The sequence below is a fragment of the Eumetopias jubatus genome, unplaced genomic scaffold (assembly GCF_037043125.1).
Source record: "Eumetopias jubatus isolate StellerSeaLion01/CBP00866 unplaced genomic scaffold, mEumJub1_p1.0 scaffold_3, whole genome shotgun sequence".
Lineage (NCBI taxonomy): Eukaryota > Metazoa > Chordata > Mammalia > Carnivora > Otariidae > Eumetopias > Eumetopias jubatus.
This window is the reverse complement of record NW_028274809.1, coordinates 63,665,653-63,687,671: the sequence shown is the minus strand read 5'-3', so window position 1 is coordinate 63,687,671 and position 22,019 is coordinate 63,665,653. Positions and strand designations below refer to the sequence as shown.

The 22,019-nt window shown below is 42.2% G+C and overlaps 1 protein-coding gene across 1 annotated transcript in view; it reads right to left on the bottom strand.

Moving 5' to 3' along the window:
* STK39 (serine/threonine kinase 39) overlaps positions 1–22,019 on the bottom strand; it is a 295,831-nt gene that overhangs the window by 273,255 nt on the left and 557 nt on the right. The window lies entirely within an intron of this gene.

The window sequence follows — 22,019 nt, the reverse complement described above, 5'->3', positions numbered from 1 at the left end:
TTGCTGATTTCTCCAAACAATGGTAAATTTAATTACTGGGAAAACAAAATAACCATTGTTCCTTTTCATTATTTCTCTTCCTTGTTGAAAGTTTAAACTGATGATCTCAGAGTCCATAGTTTACATATAAGATAAAAGCATGATGTCAATACATGCACATCAAAAAGCCAGACGTATATACATATATGTTTACATATACATTCAACCAATGCTACACTTAACGCATGTTTGTAGAGACAGCACTAAACTTCAGAAACTGTTTTCATGATGAGGATTATCGAGCTTTTATCAAAACATTAGTCCTGTCGATCTCTCGCTACAATACCGTCTTGGGACAAACTTTACAGCACACTGTGGGCGGTGGGAATTTAACAAACTGGATTTGAAATGCCTTCTTTTAAGATCCTGACAATAACTATATATGACATGTTACTGATGAAAAAGACAGGATGACTTTGGGGATGGAGCAATTAGCTTTAAATTTTGGTTACACACTTCCACCAGAGAATCACCTCACTGTGGTGCAATTAGTTCCGTTTTCCCCTGGAGACAAAGTTCCTCAAGGTCACACCCCAAAGTGAGCTTCTTCTCTACAACCAAGATGCAGCAACGCCTGGCATACGTTGGAGCTCAACAAACACCAAAAAGATGGAAAATCATCAGCCCACCCTGTGATCAGATAAAAGCAGGGAGGTAGACGTTCTCACCTTTGGCCAGCTCAGTTGTTCAGGTCTTTCTGAATAGACTCATTACTACCCCCACTCTCTTTTTCATGTTCTGAGAAGCATGGTTCCACCTTCTCCAACATGTGGGGAAGAACTTTCTTAACCGACACAAAGCCCTGTACTCCCTGACAGGAGATTCCAGGATATTACAGGATCATTCAGACAGGGGTGCATTTGCCTGGGGTTTTTTTTTTTTTTCTTTTCTTTTAAATGTTTAATAGTCTGCTGTTTTGACTGAATTTTTTGGTCTAGTTTCAATGTTGGGAAGTACATGAGCAAAGCCCTACTGTTTTCTCTTTTATAATGAAACGTATTTGGGTCCACTGCCCGAACTGTGTTCTCTATAGATGTCAACATTTTCACATTAATGTTAATAACGTTTTCAAACCTCCCAGCATCCCCATCATTGATTGTAGACAGATGACAGGCCACGAGGATTGCTGTTTTATGCCTTATTGACTGAATTTCTAGGCACTTTGTATGATAGAGAAGAAAAGATGAGAGGACGAATAGAGGGCATTTTTAAAAGATTCCTGGCCCCCTCATATAATCTCCAGAGCCCTTTCTACCAACATAGTAGCATTAATTAATTTGGAGGACACAATAAAAACTAGCTCGGAATGTAGGCACTTCTGTCTATGCTTTTCCTGTTTGTGATTATTTAAATTAGTGCTTATCATAAAATTAATCTTTTAACAACACAACCTGTTCAAGAATTAATTATATGTATAAAAAGTTATCACTCAAATAAAACACTCAAAGAGAAAAACTTGAACTTAATGACCATATAATAGGTGTTCAAATTTATTGAGTGAATTCTCTAAGTCAGTGAATCCTGAATTATGCATACCAATGGAAAGGTATACTGGCATGAAAAATAGAAATAATTTAAAAAGACTTCACAGGGGCGCGTGGGTGGCTCGGTCCGTTACACCTCCGACTCTTGGTTTTGGCTCAGGTCAAGGTTGGCGCTCAGCGGAGAGTCTGCTTGTCCCCTGCTCTGCCCCTTCCCCATGTGCACACACATGCGCAAGCTCGCTCACTCGTTCTCTCTCACATAAAAATAAAATCTTCAAAAAAATAAAACTTCACATACTGAGGACTTTCTGTATAAAACAGAGATAACTGAACCTTCCTCCTTGGTGTTACTGTGAGGATTCACTGAACTACAAAAAGCTTTTAGCCCAGGGGTTGATACATAATAGCTCCTCAGTGCTAACTGCTATAATTACAATCATCATCATTGTTATTTATTATGCATTATAATTATTATCTGGTAAGGCTGATATGACGGTCCTGATTTTGATGATGAAGCACCATGAAGCACAATGAGGCCAAGGAAGTGGCTCACAGTCACAAAGCTGGTAAATGATGCCAATGGGATCTAAGCCTGGGATGGCCTAATGTGCAAGTTTCAGCTCAACTACAAGTCAAAGTAGGATCACTAAAGCAGCATGACACCATGGGATGTTGCTTTAAAAATAGGGACCTTCCTTCTAGAAATTAACTCTGTCCTGATAGCTTGAGAATCGTAAAGGCAGATCAAATAGCAAAAGCAGAGGAGTCAAGGGACCCTGGAAAGGACAGGTGCTTTGCAACCAGGGCTCGATGGGTTCACATCCACCTGTGTGACCTTCAACAGATTATGTGATCGCCCAAGTCTCTGCTTCCTAATTTGTAAAACTAGGATCATCATGCCAATCCTGGCAAGAATGAGGTAAGAATGACACGAAAGGATGTAAAGTACTCAGTCCAGGAGACACACTGCGGGTACTCCAGGAGTCTGCATCAGAATCATCCAGTTGGCTCGAATCACCTTTATGTGCCCTCAAGTCTTCCAGGTAGAGAGGAGAAACCCTCCCAAAATTTTAATTGTCAACACTTTCCTTCAAAGATTATTATATCTCAAGAGATATAATAAAATTCTCCCCAAGAGTCAAATAACTTTATTACCCATAATTTTTCTTTGGTCATATATAATTTTACACACATATATCTTTTGCCTCCATACACATAAAGAAAAAAATTGATGTAATAGTCACATATTCTATATATAATCATATTAACATATACTTTGACTCTTCCAAATTAAGAAAGAACATAATGAAAATTAAGCCAAAACTGAAAAGAATGAAAGTGCTTAAAAAAAATTCCACTCTCCTATCATGCTATAAAATAACTGAAAAGGCAGCTACCCATACATCAGCATACCAGCATTAAGAAAAGGATAAAGGGACATAGAATCAAAAGGAAAAAATGGTTAAACTCTTTACTTCAATCTGGTAATCAGGGGCACCTGGGTGGCTCGGTTGGTTGAGCGTCCGACTCTTGGTTTCCACTCAGGTCGTGATCTCAGGGTCCTGGGATGGAGTTGGGCTCCATGCTCAGCGCAGAGTCAGCTTGAGATTCTTTCCCCCTTCTTCTCTCTCCCCCTCTGCTCCTCCCCCTGCTCATGCACGCGCTTACTTTCTCTCTCTAATAAATAAATAAAATCTTTAGGAAAAATAAATAAATCTGGTAATCAGTCAAATCTGTAATAAAGTAACATGTAGGAAAATTCACTTTATTATTTCACAAAATGAAAACCAAAAGAAAGTACATTTATAAATGCACTCTAAGCCAGGCACTAGGTGATTTTCAACTGCCACCAAAGCAATCAAATAGAGATTAACATGCCTATCGGCTAAAACCAAGCTGTCAAAATGAAAGCTTTAAATTACACATGCCCTTACCCAAAAGTATTTAAAAGATTTTTCTCCTAAAAAATACAGAGCAGGGCACAGACTTCAATAACGTTTAATTTTGCTCAGTGAGAAGCAGCAATTCTGAAGCAGATTAAAATACCAAATTCAAGACCACCAAAAGAAACTTTCCAAAATGAAATAAGGCCATTTGGTTGTCTTTTCCAAAGGCTCATCTTTCTTTTACCCAACAAAAATTCCTACAAAATGATAATCAAAACCTTTTGGTAAACAGGGGCTTCAGAGCTGCCTCTTAAATCAGATAACAGTTCAAGTGATCTGAAACCAAACCAAGACAGCATTTCATGAACATGGTTCTCATTTTAAAAAGTAACAGGACAACTGCTTCTGAGATGCTGAGAGACATGGGCCGCCCAGTTAAGGGCTCAGGAATTCAAGAGTCACTGAAACAACCTACTAGCCATGATTTTGAAGGAGAAGCAGACTGGGGTTGAGGAGGGAGAACAGGAAAAGCCAAGGGTGTGGGGGAAACTTGACTGTGACCCTCAGGAAGAAAACAAAGCAGCTTTAGAGAAATACAAATGACTCTTCATCTCTGAAACACTGGAGTGGCCAACACCTAATAAAATTAGGGAGGACTAGATACTCTTCCTAACATACGTGGGAGAAGGTGCAGCTGAGATAAGACTACTCGCATCGGAAAGTGAGTTGTTCACGCAGTCCTGGGATCCAGGTCTATTTTTCAGAACTGCACCGTCATAAACAGGATGAACTATTTCATGCCACTTTCCAGACCAGCAGAAAAGGCAAAACCGTATCTCATGATCCAGGCATCAGTACTTCAGAATTGAAGATAATTTACAGCTGAGACGGGGCACAAATTTTCCCAATTTACTCCATGGGGAAAAGGGGAGGCTGTGTCCCAGGGAAGTATTTACTGACTTAAAAGAATAAACTGCTTTTTTAAGCTCATCACAAGTATATATATTTGTATAACATTACATATATATTATATACATATTTGTCTAATATATATTTGTATAACAAAGTGTGTGTGTGTGTGTGTGTGTGTGTGTGTGTATAACAAAAAAGCACACTAATCGGGATCACATTCCGGACGGGTCACTTCGCTAAGAGCAATGTGCGATAAACACTGACTCGTGGCGCCTACCACCCCCAAGATCCCTTCCCAGGTAGGGGCTTCCTGCATTTCACCCTCACCTGAAGAGGGCACCTGAGCTTTGGGCAGCAGTTCACAGGCAGGCAGGTGTCCTATGCAGGGACACTGGTCAAAACTGGATTCTCAGTCTTTGGCATTAAGATTGGTAAATAAAGAGAGAATCTAGCCATCAGCAGACATAGCTGCGGCTAAAAGGGAAAGAGGAAGAGAAAAGCCGTAACGGTTCTGAATGAGGCAAAATTCTGAGCCAGCAGAAACCGCAGGAGTGCGGAGAGAGGAGCAGGTAGACAAGGGCAAAAGCAGACTCAGCCCAATTGGCTAAATGACACCAAGGTTAGAGGATTCTGGACTGAAGGCCCCAAAATTCCCGCTGCTGCGGTCCTGTCCACTTACGGGGCTCAGGAGAAGCCTGCAAGTCCCCCAGAGCCAGGTGCCCAGGACTTCCTGGACTGCTGCAAAGCCCTGGGACCGGGGATGGTATTCCTGCCCCTCCATTCCCACATCTGTCTTCATAGGCAATGTCCTGTTACTCGGGGGTAACCTCAGTGAGTCCCTGGGCCTTGTAACCCAAAGAATAAATCAAATTTGTTACATTCTATAATCCAGACTTTTCACCAATTCAGAAAGATCATTCTGTCAGTTGATTCACAGTAATAAACGTCATGACCTTTCATTTCTTAAGTTCATAAAGTGCACTTGGATGATAATTTTTCTCTTTTTCCAATCCACGACCACCCCACCTCACCCATCATTTTCTCCCCCTGGTCTTAAATAGCTCAGGTCTGGGTCAAGTAGGAGATAAGGCAAGATGCCTTCTCAATCTAACTCCCGTCTACCTTTAAGGGCAGAAAGGGGAGCAACTAAGAAGGCGACTAACTAGCTAACAGTTGGAGGAAATTTCCACAATCAAAAGTACAAATGCAATACCATTTGTTCCTGCGGTCCCACTTTGGGATATCTGTCTCACAGAAATACAGAAACCTGGAGACAACCAATAAGTTAACCAATAAAAGATTGGTTAAAGTGTATCCACAGAATAGAAATGGACCTGGAATAGAAATAAGAATATTTAAATATAAATAATAAAATATTATTAAATGAGATGATGGATCTATGAGAAATGACCTAGAATATAGCTGTGAATATTTGTGATGTGTATATTTTACTACAAATATATACAGAAAATACACAGAAGTAATACATATTACTACTTCGTAGAAGTAAAATCACTAAGTGTAGACCAATATGCACAGTTACCATATTACATGTATAATAATTAAATTTTGAGTATTCCTGGGTGGCTCAGGTTAAGTGTTGGTTAAGTGTCTGCCTTCGGCTCAGATCATGATCCCAGGGTCCATGTCGGGCCCCCTGCTCAGCAAGGACTCTGCTTCTCCCCCTCCCTCTGCCCCTCCCTCCTGCTGGTGCCCTCAAGTACATGCTCTTTCTCCAAAATAAATAAAATCTTTAAAATGAAATTATTAAACTTTGGAAAAAATCTACGCGCATATGTATACACAGAAAAACATCCAGAAAGATACATACCACACTGACCACAGAGAGTAACTCTGGAAATGAAAATTGAGGGTTGTTATTTTCACCTACTTGACTAAAGTATTTTTTATATCCTTGTAATTTAAAAAGTTTTAAAAATAAAATAGAGACTAGTTGTGCCAATAGCTACTTCAACCTTTTGTTGAAAATGCTCTAAAATCCTTGAAACTTAAAAAACCAAAAAATTCAACATTCAGACCATCAAATTAAATTCCTAAAGATTCATTTCCCCTGGGTGCCCATGAAACCAAACAGCTGGTTCTACAAAAAGATAGCATAGGGCGCCTGGGTGGCTCAGTTGGTTAAGCAACTGCCTTCGGCTCGGGTCATGATCCTGGAGTCCTGGGATCGAGTCCCACATCGGGCTCCCTGCTCAGCAGGGAGTCTGCTTCTCCCTCTGACCCTCTTCCCTCTCGTGCTCTCTCTCTCTCATACTCTCTCTCTCTAAGAAATAAATAAAATCTTTAAAAAAAGCATATATTTACCCAATCTTAAAAAATCCTCATACTGTCAGCTCTAGGTTTGATATGAAAGGTCAAGGTGAAATCTAAAAGTCATTACTGTGTTCAAAGACACCCACAAACAATGAGAAAGTTACTTACTCTTCAGTTCCCTCCATCCCAGAACTTTCTGTAAAATGTTTTCACTTCCAATCAGGAAAGTACCAAATACCAAATAAGGTGGATCCATAGCACGCAGAGGACAAAAGGCAAATAACAGACACTTGTAGGAAATACTAAATTGCAACACAGACATTAACATTAGGTGGTAAATGTATTCTGAAAACACGTAAGTGTGAGAAAGATACATATATATAATCTGTCTAATAATCATAAAGTGTGCTTCACTTTCAGTGTGTATCAAATTTTTGAGAAACAAATCACTTTTGCCAACAAGTATTAATCTACCACTGGTTTATTTTTCTTTCTCAAAACAAATGAAATGTGAAAACACTGACAATGCTAAAATGTATCAATCTCCAAATATATCCATTTATACTTTTTTTTTAAAGATTTTATTTATTTATTTGACAGAGAGAGACACAGCAAGAGAGGGAACACAAGCAGGGGGAGTGGGAGAGGGAGAAGCAGGCTTCCCGCCGAGCAGGGAGCCCGATGTGGGGCTCGATCCCAGGACCCTGGGACCATGACCTGAGCCAAAGGCAGACGCTTAACGACTGAGCCACCCAGGCGCCCTATACTTTTTTTTTAAAGTCCTATCCCATCTCAACTTACACTCCTACATGAAAATTCAAACACCATCTAGCCCTGCACAATGAGGTGACGGGTGGAATTTCCCCTTTTACTCATTTGTATTATCCACATTTTCTGTATAATGCTTGTATAATATTTGGAAAGTTTAAGATAAACAAGCTTGGAGGTTTTTACAACCCAGAGGTCTAGGTAACACCCTTTTCTCAATCCTCCTTCCTTTTGTGACAAAACGATGTGGGCCAACCACAGGAAGGACATTCCACGTATCTAATCAACGTACACGTCAGTCTCCCCTTTTGGAAAAAACAGAAGTCACATTTAAATCTGTAAATGTATAACGATAACACTCAGCCCTCTTCCCACATCTAAAAGCATACGATATTTCATAAGTGCTTTTACCAGAAAGACTGCAATTTAATAAATGGTATCCTCGCACATCTCCCATCCGTCTCTTATTTCTGACATTCCTATATGATAAACTAAAGAAAATGGGCAAATTCTGCCAATAACTATTACTAGATTTCTCATCTTTTTATCCTAATAGGATGGCAAATCTTTTTTTATAGATTATAACTGATTATAAAACTGGCAGTAAAATATTGCTGGATTGACTTCAAAGTGAAGAAACTTCCATAATTATGTAAGCAACAATCTACACTTGAACTGAGTGATGCAGAGACAACATGTTATTTTGGGGGCTATGATAGATCTGGTTCACTGTCTTCTAGATGGCAGGAGAAATAAGTACATATGCATGCAAACAACCTATAGTTTTAATGTGTTGAATTTTAAGAAGGTCAGTCTGGAATAAAACACCTCAAAGCTAAAAAGGATCAGCATTACACACACACACACACACACACACACACCCCTTCACCCTTCAAATGTCCAACTGGAATCAACATCTTTAGATTATTTAGCAAGTTATATACTTCTAAAGTTACTTCTCTAGCAAAACTCACTCTGACAGATAGTTCACCCAGTCCGTTAGTTTATAAAAACCTATAATCAGCCACGCTGTAATAACCAAAATGAAGGTAGGTGAGCAATTAGCTCCCCTACCACAAGTTAAAAAGGAAAGTTAAATGAATATCAAACATTGTCTATTCATCACTCTCCAGCTAAATAAAGCTACTGTGGTAGAGACTTCGCAAAGAGGGCAGTAAGAATTCCTCCCATCTCTGTATACATGTCCTTTGGCCATGTGATTTTACCTCTCCGCCCAACAAGCAAGGAAATGGATTTCCCTTCCCTTTGAATCTGAGCTGGCCGGGTGACGCGAGTGACACAGAGCAACACTGGGTGAGTCCCAAGCCTCGGCCTCTGGAGCCCTTGCAGCTGCAGCCCTGCTAACCTCGCACAAGGCTGCAGCCAAGGGATAAAGCTCAGGTGAGCCTCCTTGAGAATGCAAAATCAGAGGAGAGAGGGCCAGCTGACAGCCAGCACCAACCACCACACACACAAGTGAGATTGTCTTAAAAGAGATAGCCCCAGCCCAGCTGGCCATGGACTGGCCCTAGGCAAGACCAGCAGACCTGCCCGGCCCAGCCGACAAATCGCCAACCCACAGAATCGTAAGCAAATAGAATGGTCATTGGTTTAAGCCAGTAGGTTTGTAACACAACTATACCTAGCTGATAGAAGGACTGTCGAAGTCCACACTGAGCCTTGGCCCCTGAAGGCAAAGCTTTAAATGAGGTGCCCAACTCAACCAGATGTTGCCACGGAAACTTTCCGGGAAAAACTATATTGCCCCTACTTGCTTTGACCCCTTGCCAAACCCCTGCAAATTTTAAACTTGGATATGCCCCTGAGTTCTTTCTCTCTCTGTGTCTCTTACTCCTGCTCAGGTCTTGAGGTCTTTGGCTGCCTGGTGCTCATCTCTGGCTTCACAGATCTCATCTTGGAATCTTCTCCCCACTCGACCATGCATCCTCTCAGTCCAGCATCAGCTTTTGCTTGTGCTATCCTTACCTCTAGACAAACAACTCATTGTAATCTCAAACCACAGTCCTGGGTCATCTCAGTACTTCTGTGAAGTAGTGATGCCGAATCTATTAAAAACAATGACTTTAAACAACCAACACCACTGTTCAGGCTAGAGTCATTCTGCAAAATTAAATTATTATTCCAATAAAGCTACAAGTGCTTGAAACAGTTTCTGGAAATATCTCAAGAGCAAATTAATGTCACATTAGAAATCGGTCTCATTTCTTCGTAGGAGGGCTGATAGAAACGGGTAATTTTTTTCATTTAAAATAAAATGTAGGGGCACCTGGGTGGCTCAGTCGGTTAAGCGCCTGCCTTCGGCTCAGGTCATGATCCCAGGCTCCTGGGATCGAGTCCCTCATGGGGCTCCTTGTTCAGCGGGGAGCCTGCTTCTCCCTCTGCCTGCCGCTCCGCTCCCCCAGCTTATGCTCTCTCTGAGACAATAAATAAAATCTTTAAAAGAATAAATAAAATAAAATGTAGCTATAAAGTGTAAGTGGACAGCCTCCCACCACCTCCCACCTCCTTATTAAAGGAAACAGTATTTCTTGTGTAGGTAAATTCTGGTGTGATCAATTTTAAAGTCAATCGTATCCCATGGAGATCACCTTTCATATGTTTGACACTCCCCTTCTTCCAAGTAGCTCCAAGAGACAAGGGAATATTTAATTTTTAAACAACTGTACACAGCTAAAGACAATTCACTCTTCATAAGGTAGACTAAATGGAACATAAGCTACAAGCAAGCACAAGTACCTGGAACTTTTACCCACGCTAGTGACTGCATGTCACTTACCTGCTTTTAAGGCTATTTTAGCAAAAATAAGCTTCCAAGATGCCTATATTGTCTATTTCTAATGGGCTTTAAAGAGCAGGACATGAAATTATGGCCCTTAAAAAGTCTTGCTGCTTCTGTAGAAACAATCGGGAAGATGGCTAGAAATGAACTCAGAGGCTCATTATGTCTTAGTCCTAGAGATGGTCACTTTTTAAACAACTGATGAGTATTTTAGTAAAGATAAACAATCTAGCCCCTGATCTTAACTTATGCCAAAAATATTCCTCTTCTTAAGTGAGTCCTAATGATCACAATTTGAAACTACACAGAGACATTGCTCCTAGCTCTATTTCAGCCTCCCAAGTGCCCAGGAAAGGTGCCATGTTAAGACTGTTTCCACAACAACCCTTGTTGAAGGTCAGGCACTGGATGTAGGGCTCCAGAAACTTGAAAGGGCATACACAAGGAAAAATTTTAAAGGATTACATAGTAAAATATTCTGTTACGGCCCCAGTCACCCAAGGGACACCAAACATGAGAAAGTACAGACTGTTCCTGAATTGCCCAAAATTAAACCCAGTTAATCTCCCTGCACAGACTTTTTTTTCACCCCTCAGTCATTAATTCTCTCTCTTAACAAAGCAGGTATCCTACCCAAACAGTGGTTACCAAGTGTGCATTTCTGTTAAGGTACTGACTTAAATACCGGATGTTTCATTTGCTTTGTGATACATTACTTAGGTTAAACCATTAATCTTTTAATGACTGAGATACCAAATTGTTTTAAACTCAAGAGAAAAGAAGTGTCCATGATTCAAACTCACCATTTCGGTGACTAAAATTGGTATAGGTATTATTTTTTCCAAGTAGAGTTAATTTCACAACTCCTTTGTAATTTCATTTAAAAAAAAAAAAAACCCTAGTCAGTTCTTTCTTCATAAATAAAAGAAAATAAACTGAAGTGATAAGGTCTACCACATCCAAGCCCGAGACTCTGAAGTGATTTCTTAAGGAAATGTAACATTTTGATACTTCTGAAAATAGTGGATTTCATTTGGGAGGATTCTCCGTGTTTACAATAATCACAGGAACATCCCAGAATGAGTTAAGTGGGTAAGATAAAAACTCACACTTCAGAACTATCTCCCTACGTCAACAGAAGTTATCTGTTTCACCACACACCAAGAAAGAATAACTGTTCTTCTGAAAATACGAATCAATTAGCTTTCAAATAGAGCACAGAGTGAAACAAAAGATTTTATTTTTTAAATAAGGTTAGCATTGCCTCTCTCCTTTTTGTACTTCTAAGTCAGTGTCAACGCCGTAGCATGTTATCAGGAGGTGGCCGTCACAATATTTAGTCGTTTTCTGAACATTCTGGAGAAGTTATCATCCAGTGCTGTCCAATAAAACGTTTTGCGGTAATGGAATAATCTATATCTGAGCTATCCAATAGGCTTATTGGATAGTATGGATTATAGACTTGAAGTTAAAGAAACAAAATCCAGTTCTATAGCCACACTAGCCACAATTAGCTACTGAGCACTTGAAATGTGCCTAGTGAAACTGAGGAACTGTCCTTTACTTAACTTCTTTAAAGATTTATTCTTCGGAGCAGTTTTATGTTTACAGCAAGACCAAGAGGAAGGCAGAGATTTCCCACATACCCTCTGCCGCCCCCCCAACACGCAAAGCCTCCCCCGTTATCAACATCCCCTTGTCACAACAGACGAACCCACACCGGCACGTTGTTACCACCCGAAGTGCATAGCTGACATCAGGGTTCACTCTGGATGCCATACGCTCAGAGTTTGGGGAATGGGTTTGGGGAAAAGGATAATGTCATGTAGCCATCATTATGCTATCCCATAGAATGCTTTCACAGCCTAGACATCCTCTGTGCTCCGCCTATTCTCCACTCACCCCTCCAAAATTATTTAATTTCCATTATTTTAAATTTAAATAGCCACATGTGGCTAGCGGCTACCATACCGGACAGCTTAGAACCAGACAGCCAGTAAAGAACACTGTCGCTGCTCTCGCCGTGACAACGCATCAGCCTGGCAGAAGGGACCTGGCTCTTGTGCAGGAACTGCTCCAGCTAGTGATCAGCTCTGAAGTTCCTCTACTTCATATGCTTTCTTCACCCATCACCTTGCTGCTCCTCAGCCTTTTACTTTCCAACACGCCCATGCACGCCCCCAACTCCACCTCACTGATAAGGTTATAACCCAGTCTATTTTAACAGAGCAGGCAAAGGATGATGATAGAAATGAAATGACTTTATGTTCATACACCACCATGCTTACATGTTAAATAAAACACACCCTGATGAAGAAATATACATAAAGATCATTTTAACACCTCTAAAGAAATAAGTAAGATTTTTACTGTGATAGTTACATGGTAAATACGATCCCAGATGGATACTCTGTTAAAATGGTAGTTATAAAATTCATTGACTCAGTAATATTTCTAACTTCTTCCTTTTCACTAATGAGGAACCAATGTGATGTATGTAGAAAAAAAAAAAACTAAACTAGGCAGGAATCACAAGCCTGAGATTCTAAGAACTTTGGGACCAAAAGCTTAAAATAATAAATAAAGTTGAAGAACTTAAGCCACTAGAGTCTTGATCTATAAAACAAAGGAGCAGGAATGGATTTTCTCTTCAGTCTGTTCCAAAATTAAATTTCCTGATTCTGCATTCTTAATGCCATTCCTCTCTTAGGAATTGACTTATAAAACCCAACAATGACCTATCATTCCTTCCCCAGAGCACTCTTTCTCCCTGCTTTCTTGAGTCACCCCATAATTAAGCAAAGGGGATGGTGACATTGCCAATTATGAAGGAAGGAAGGAAGGAAGGAAGGAAGGAAGGAAGGAAGGAAGGAAGGACGGACCAGATAATTCTAATTAAAATGTAAGTAATACAAGATAGGCCAATAGGCACCAATCCAGAAAATATCAACCCCCAAACTAAACAGGGCAAGCAAAAAAGCAATTGGAATGCGCCCGTTATAAACCCTGGTCAAAACAGATGCTACCAGTACAAAACAAGAGCACGGGTTCTTATAAGACCTCAACCATCAACAGAATGATTATGAGAAGTCTCAGAACTGTCACAGGTCACTGGCTTCCAAAATACTCCCCAAATGAAGGTGCCTGGCTGGCTCAATTGGTAGAGCACGTGACTCTTGATCTCAGGGTCCTAAGTTTAAGCCCCATGTTGGGGGTAGAGTTTACTTTAAAAAAAAAATTAATAAAATTAAATTTAAAAATATATTCCCCAAATGAAGATCTATCATTCATATGGCAGAAAGTCATCAATCTTCACTTACCACATTAGTTCTTCCAGCAAATAGCTCTAACAGTGACCTAAACCCCAAAAACGTCACCAAAACCTATACTTTCACCTAAGGGAAGAACTGAATGAGCACCCCCACTACTTGGCCTCTGAGAATTATACTAAATGTCACTTACCGAAAGAAGTTTGAAAACAAAAGTCTATCTTAAAATGATATTTTCCTATATATTTACATATACAATCAGTTTTAAAAGTCAATTCGTCTAATTCCTCAATGTCCAAGAAGTTTCTTAAAACTAAACCAGAGCTTATTCTCAGACAACTGGCAGGTGGAAAGAAACATGAACTATATCAGCATTTACTCACATCAGATTCCAAAGTGTGTACCTAAATCAATTCTAGAACTAAAGCACTGCCAACTCATTCTCGTAAGAGCTGCTATTTCTCCCCTGCTCCCCAGTTAAGCCAAGCCTAAAATGCCTTTTTAATTAACATATTGAATTCTTCTCTCGAATCAAAAACTTGACCAATGAATGGCAGATTTGCAAAAAGAAACACTCGAAACACTTGAATCACTTCAACCATCTTGGAGTTGTTTGGTATAATTTAAAAAACCCATCCTGGAGAAAAATGCAAAACCTCATAGGATTACAAGAATTCTATTTAAGCAGGAAAAAAGATTTCTTCCCAATGAATACACCATAGGAGGAATTATAACACCTATTAGATTGATTTTGAATTAAAAAGAAGAATGGTCTATGGTCTTAGCCATACCCTATACTATCCACACCAATCCTATTACCTTTGGTCTCTTATTATTTCTAAAAATACAATCCCTGCCATCATAACAACCTTTGAAAGCCACCTGTCCTGATATTCTGTTCCTGTGTTTCACTTATATCCTTGATCTTTTCCCAACAGTCCTGATTTCTACACAGCAAGAGGCCCCATAGAACTTCAAGGTTGGGTTATATATAAATACATAAACAGGAAGAGAGAGGTCATGGGTGTACCAAAGAAAGGAAAGCTCTAGAGAAGAAGAGACCAGTACCAGGACCTCCCTGTCCTGCTCTACAGCGCCTAAGTAAAAGGATGCCGCAACTGTGATAGAGAGCTCTGGGTCCTTCATCCGGAGAGACCACCTTGCAGTCCAATGACCTCAGGCAAGTCGAGCCTCTGCACGCTGCCTCCCTGCACAGTACAGGCAAGTGCAAGCGCTCAAGTGCTTACTCTTCATCTGGGAGGATTAATGAGCTAATTTCTACAGAGCCCTTTAAGCTGACTGGCCCAAACGCAACTAAATAAGCATCATCATCAACCACAGGCAAGATCGACTCTTCAGGATCCAGGGAGGCAAATTTTTAGAAGTCAGGCAATGTTCTCCTTAAACAAGAAGGGAAAGAGTGTCTATCCCCAGAGTTCAGACTTTAATCCAGAAAACATTTATCAAATACTTAATTTGAGGTGTGGGGTGTAGAGGCCAGAGACACGGTCCTCAAGAGGGAGTTAACATCTAATGCCAGGATGGGCAAGGAAGCAAACAATTTGCACACAGTATGAGGACCGCCAGGGGGTGAAATACCCAACATAGCAAGGCGCAAAGGGAAAGGAGGCTCAGGGGCAGAGACTGTTGGCTGTGAAGAAATCATTTATTCCAGGTCTTAACAGGGAGGCCAGACCTGGGTGTGTTCAATTTATGAATGTGCACCAAGCTGTACATTTGTACATTTATGAATTGGACGCTTTTCCACATGCATGTTATACTTCAATGAAGGTAAAACTTAAAAGGAGAGACAGTGTTCTCTGTTAGATAAATGGAGACTGTAGGGAAGGGTGTAGAATGGTGTTCCAAGCAGAGTGAAAACTTGCCTTGCAAGGGTAGGATAATATGAATGAATCATTTCAGCAACTGCAAAAGGTTCCCACGGGCTGGGAGTTAGAGAATGGAAATGACAAGGAAGGTCTGTCTGGAAAGGGAGGCAAGAGACAATTCCCAAAAAGGCCTTCAACACCATGCTTAGAGTTAACCTTAAGAATGATACAAAAGCCACGAAAAGTGTGTAAGCCTGGGGTAACTGATAAAAATGTTGGTATAGCTCTTTCATTTTGCTAACAGTGCATACTGTAGCTGGAAGCAAGAACGGAGACGAGGAAGGAACCTACCTAGGAACTTATTACAATAACCCAAATAAGAACTGATCAGGGACTGGACTAAACCGGTGGTGGCCAAGAGGAGGAGTTAAAGACAGAGCAAAGAAGATGACAAGGACGCAGAATATCGAGGACTGATGACCAGTTCTATGTGGGAGATGGAAGGACACAGGAAAGTGTGGGATGTTTGCTTCGCGCTCGAGGGTCTATTTATTTTTAAAGATTTTATTTATTTATTTGACAGAGAGAGAGACAGTGTGAGAGGGAACACAAGCAGGGGGAGTGGGAGAGGGAGAAGCTGGCTTCCCGCAGAGCAGGGAGCCCGATGCGGGGCTTGATCCCAGGACCCTGGGATCATGACCTGAGCTGAAAGCAGACGCTTAACGATGGAGCCACCCAGGCGCCCCTCATGCTCGAGGGTCTTAAGGAGGATGTTGACGAAGCAAAGGTGGAGAGACAGTGAGTTTAATCGTGAGTACGAAGTTCTGTGGAACACCTACACAAAGACCTAGAAAGGGCAGCAGATGCGCTGGTCCAAAGAGGGAGCATGTCCGCCTTTCAGGGGATGGGTGAAGCCGCAGGCATATGTTGAAGGGGATCCTGGAGCAGGGGCCGGCGGGAGAGGAGAAGGAAAGAGGGCAGATGGTGCCAAATCCGGCAGAGGGGAAAAGAGAGGACTGCAGTGTCCCGGGGCTGTGGCTGCCATGCAAGGGTCCCATTGATTGTGGAGATGGCAACTCTGGTTTCTTAGCGATAGGGCGCGAGCCAGATGGCAGCCGGCTGAGACGTGAATGAGAGGTTCTTTCAAGCGGCTTAGCTGCCGAAGGAAGGAAGGAAGGAGAGAAGGTAGTGGCTAGAGGAGGAAGGAGTAGTGAGTGTTTTCTTTTGTTCTCTTTTGTTGTTAAAGATAAGAAAGACCTGAGAGTATTTTTAAGTGGAGGGAAAAGCAGAGAGGGAAGGAAGGAGATAGGGGAGCAGTAGTGATGACTTTATCTGAAAACAAATGCTCCTGTCCTCTCACGCTCTGGGACCCGGTGATGTTTCTTTTAGTCAGCAGCATTTCCTGCCAGCATGGCAGCCTCCACAGGGCGAACTCAGAGGTGGAAGAAAAGTGCAGTCTTAGCAGGTCCTTCTCAGAGCCCTGTCATAATGGGTCGTTCCTCCCAGCAACCTTCCCGCAGGATGCTCTCACCACTTGTCAGAGGGCCATTTGGCACCTAAACCCCTGAGCTCTCCAAATGGCCAGGAGCTCCACAGGTCTCTCCACTTCCTCCTGCAGAGGAGGGAAGATGCAAGGCTGGGGTGGGGGGGGGGGAAGCGAAGCTGCCAGCTACCTTCTAGCCAGCACACCCCAGAAGGAGGACAGGAGCAGGCAAACCCTCCCACCCACTCCCTCCCTGCTAGAAACTGAGCAGAGAAACCCTTCAAGCCACTCCAACATCTTGCCAGAGACAGGGCTGTGGTCTCTCCTGATACCTTGCATCTGATTAGCCAACGTCGCTTTTAGTAGTCATGGCTAAGCGTGCCCTGTGCCAGGCACCCTTCTAAGGGCTTTACACTCTCTCAATCCTCACAATCTTATCTTGATCATCTCCATGTTAGCGATGAGGAAACTGAGTGCAGACACAGCTAAGTAATTTGCTCAAGGTCACAAGGCCAGGGACTGCTATGGTCAAGATATGAAACAGACCTGGCCATCTGACTTCCGAGCCTGCAATGTTGTAATTCATTCTCAGACATCATCAAAAATGCAGTGCATGACAGACTGTCACAGACAGGGAGGAACTCATAATGTTACTGCCCACAAATCAAAAGCATAAATAAAATATTTTAATGATACTACCAAAAGTCTCTTTGCACCTAGAGACATTTTCCCACATGGCACTTTGAACAGCACCTTTAAAAGAGCATTTCTGTGCTCTAAAACGAATTATTATCCTTGTTGAGATCTGTAGATATAGTAAAAAAAAAAAAAAACCCCACACTGAACTGTACACTATATAGGGATGAATTGTATGGTAGGTGAAGTATACCTCGTTAAAGCTGTTATTTAAATAGGAGATTATGATAAAGAAAGGCATACTGATAAATCTGATAAAGACAAAAATTTCATGAAAGACACAAATGACCGAAATTCAGAGAAGACGATGACAAAATCCAAATAGTAAATACAAACTTGAGGTGTGGATGGCTTCACAGTGAATTCTATAAAATAAATAAAAGAGCATTTCTGTTATAAGTGTAACTAATATCAATTACGATTGAAACGCTTAGAAAACAGTTAAAATGGTAAATCTTATGTGATGTATATGTGTGTATTTTACCACAATAATAAAAAAGTACAAAGAGATTATTTCTATATACATTTTTCTCTTTACCAAAAAAAAAAAAAAAAGTGAAATGATATGAAAGCTGAGGCCCTCTTAAGCCATATATCTGAAGCCTCTTTTACTTAAAAAAAAAAAAAAAAAAAAAGGCCAAACTAGCAAACCAACAGCAGTAGCAAAGCAGCGCATTTAAAGGTCTGGGAGATACACACTCAGGGCCTTGGCCCTCTGAGATCCTACAAAAACGACTGTGAGCCAGTGCAGCTCCCAGGGTCCTCAAGATCCCTCTAGAACATCCATAAAACCAGTTCTAATCTCTAAACCACAGAACTCTGCACAAACTCAGAGCACAGAGTGAAACGAGAGTGCTCTGGGCTGCTTTCAGGTCTCATTTTAGGAAAAACACTGTTGCTCCTTGAAAACCTGGCCATATGCCCTATTACCTGGGCTTGGGGAAAATGCATCTGAATGGTTAAAAAAAAAAAAAATTCACAGGAGAGAAATAAAGTGCCCAGAGTAGCCCTTGGTCAAACTATGGCTAGGATTCCAGGAACCGAATTCTTGCGTTGGCAAGGACCAAAAATTAAATGTATTACTTTTTATAAAAGATTTTATTTTTAAGTAATCTCTAAACCCAACGTGGGGCTTGAACTCACAACCCCAAGATCAAGAGTCACATGCTCCACCGGCCGAGCTAGCCAGGCGCCCCTAAATGGTATTACTTTTAGATCATTCTAAATGACCACTCAGGACAAAATGAATCAACACGGAGAAATCAAGTACAAAACTAAAGAAAGGCTTATCCTGCAAAAAAAACCTAAGAAAAGCAAACATCCTCGGAGGCACAAGTCTATTTAGGGCTTCTGTGAGGAAAACCAGCCAAGATCACAGCCCCCCTACCACAACGATCGGACTCAAGTACAGAAACTGGTATGGCGGTGACTATGGCCCTTTGACAGAAAAGTTCCTTGAGGTGGTTCAGTTCTACTACAGATACCAAAGCCAGCATTTACATGACTCGCTGTTCATTCTGCTCCACAAAAAAGGTAACACTATTAATATCACCAACAAATAAACTAATTTTCCAATTGGCCTATCTTTGGGTACCCCGGGTACTTCTAAAAAAGGAATTGGAGGCTGGGATGGAGGGGAGAGGTGAGGGACAAAGCTTCGCGAGGCTGAAGAGGATAAAGAGGAAAGACGACCTCCCAAGAGTAGCTACTTGCTTAGGAGACACTAATATCTCAAGTCTACGAAGATAAGAATATCGAGGCTAAAAGGAGTTTAATAATTTCCCAACACTTTCAACCCCTAAGTATAAAGCTCCCTCCGATCGACTTGACATCATTTCCAAGGTCATGCATAAACTTCTGAACTAGATTACCCCTAAGAGCATTACAAATTCTCCATCGATCTTTTACAACACAAGAACAGCAATACAACAGAGGAGAAACCTTTATTTTTAGACTTGCAAAATCCCGTGTTTACTTTTCTAAAACAGAAGTCAAACAACTGAATCTGCTTTGTTTGAATTTTAGTAAACCGATTCTCTCCTAATCCTGAGGCCCCAATCTCTGCCCAGGAGGAAATGAAGAAAAAGTGCTCTGTGCCACGCTGGAAAGTTAAAACACGGCGCCTCCCTTCGTCTTCTGCTCAGGCACATCCGAGCCTCCTGCTGGTCGCAGTTCACACTGCCGGAGCCCCATCATATGACACCTGCCGAATGGAAGGGGGAGGCAGAGGCTCTCCACCCGCATTCGTGTCGAAACTAGTTCGGTGTCTGAACTACTAACTTCTGCGTGTAATGTTTAAGCAAAAGTGGTTCACCATAAGTTCACGTGTAATCACTCAACTAGCATTAAACACGGAATGGAAATGGGCTTGTAATTCCCTATAAACATTAAGCCCTGGCAAAACCCTATTCCAGCAATCTGATTTGTCAATAACATGGCCTCGGCAAAGACCATCGTTTAGTTGGAAAAATATGAGATAAATTTAAAATGTAGAAAAGCCCTTCCCACAGTGTGAATGTGCAAAACTCGGGGTAGGAGTAATAAGCAGGTGTTTCTGTTCTCAAATTCCTTAGGTAAACTGACCAACCATAATTAGCAATGCCGTTACTGCAAGCAGAAAGAAGCCGTGCAATTAATCACAACACTTAAAAGATTTTTATTCATTAGCTCACAAAACTAGTCAACTCAAAATACTATGCTTTCAAAAGGCAAAGCTTGCATCATAACCCTGATAATTGACAAAATAAGCACATAAATTGATTATAACTAAATTCTGGTGTTCCCGTGATGCCCAGCCCCCTCCACCTTTGTGCTCTCCCAGAACTCACTCTTCACGTCTTATAGAATCGTTTACATAAAGTTGCGGAGTCCTTGAGGGCAGGAACCATTTTTATTAACTTGTATACTACTAACATCTAGCACAATGCTTGGGACATAGTAGGGCCTTAGATTTTGTGCCACAAATAAAAAATAGGGGATCACATGCTATGAAGTATGTAAAAAGAGGTGCAGAGGAAGCCAATGTACTTTGCCTCAGGAAAAGCAAAAGGCTTCTCAAGGAAAACTCCCTCTGGCCTTGGAAGCTGAGAGATTCCCTACAAACATGGGCACTTGGATGAGAGAAGAAAGAGCCTGTGCCCAGACAACGGGGAATGGGAGACCAGATATGTCATAGGACAGCAGAATATTCAGGGTACAATCAACACAAGCAGATTCTGGGAAGGGGCAAAACCAAAAAATTGAAGGGGCTTATACGCCAGGTTAAAGCAGTTTTCACTGGATAGGCTTTGAGAAGCCCGTAAAGTGATTTAATCCAGGCAGTGACACAAAGACACATCCCTTGACAACCCCTGGCCCAAAGTTGTGGAAGGTCTGGGTTTTCAAAGAATTTTATAGAGAGACGTCTATTTTAGATTATTTGAAGTTTTTATATTCTGGGTGACTGTTCTGCCCATCATTTTCTCATATATATGAAATATATGTGTATTTCAGCCTATGCTGTTTCACACAGAAGCAGGGGATACTCATTTAAACGCCTAATGAAATTCTCCTGCTTCAATTTTTTAAAGTGGGGTCTGGAGAATTTTTTTTAAAGAAAAGCAAAAAAAAATATATATATATACACATATATATATTTTACATAAATATCCTTAATTCCTTTTTCAACACCGTACTTAAAAAGCTGCACCCCATCGCAGCCCCAGTTAGGTTAGAAGTGGAGGGTCCACTTTGCCTGGAGGCTTCCCTAACTAGGTCTAACAAGACTCTGAAAAAGGATGACCCAATAGGAAAGGTTCTAAGTAAAGGGTCAACACAAATCTCTGGGCCTTTCACGTGCTTGGCCCAAGGAAAAGTAATGCCGGCTTCTTGCCGTTGACTTCGCCAGGTTTTTAAAAAATGTAAGATAAGGTGATATTTGTGAGCCGACTAGATGGCACTGAACAGCAGGAAGCAGATCACGGAAAGCCTCGGGTTTCACTCTTGCAGCTCGGCCCTGAACCAGAGGAAAGCACCGGCCCGGTGCAGGGGAGGAGGCCAGGGCGCCTGCTTTTCCCCGGGCGGCCGGGCTGGGCGGCAGGCGGCGCGCCAGGGCACCGAGAGGCGGGTACCGGGGCGCGCCGGGCTGCAAGACGGGCGTGGAGCAGCGGCTGTCAGGGAGGGAGACCAGCATCCTCCCCGGCCTCGGGAAAGAACCCGGGCCTCCGCGATTCCTACGTGGCCCCCGTTACCCACCGCAGGAGGCTGCTCCCGGGAGGCGGAGGCGCGGAGCTTGAAGAGCAGAGGCGCGGCTGCGCCCCGAGTCCCCCAGGACGCGGCCCCCACCCCCGGCGCAGCGCGGGGGCGCTGGAAGCCCAGGGCGGCGCCCCCGCAACCCCACCCCACTCCACCCCACCCGCAGCTCCCTGCCCGCGTGGCCACTCGCCACGGGCTGCGGCCCCACCGCGCCGGTGGAGGGTGATGCGGCGGCGTTGCCAGGTCCCCGGCTCCGCCGCCCCGGCGATCCGGGAGATAAAAGTTTGCAGCATGCGGCTCGTCTGCAGTGCGAGTCACATCCGCCGCGCCGCCTCCTGCAGCACCA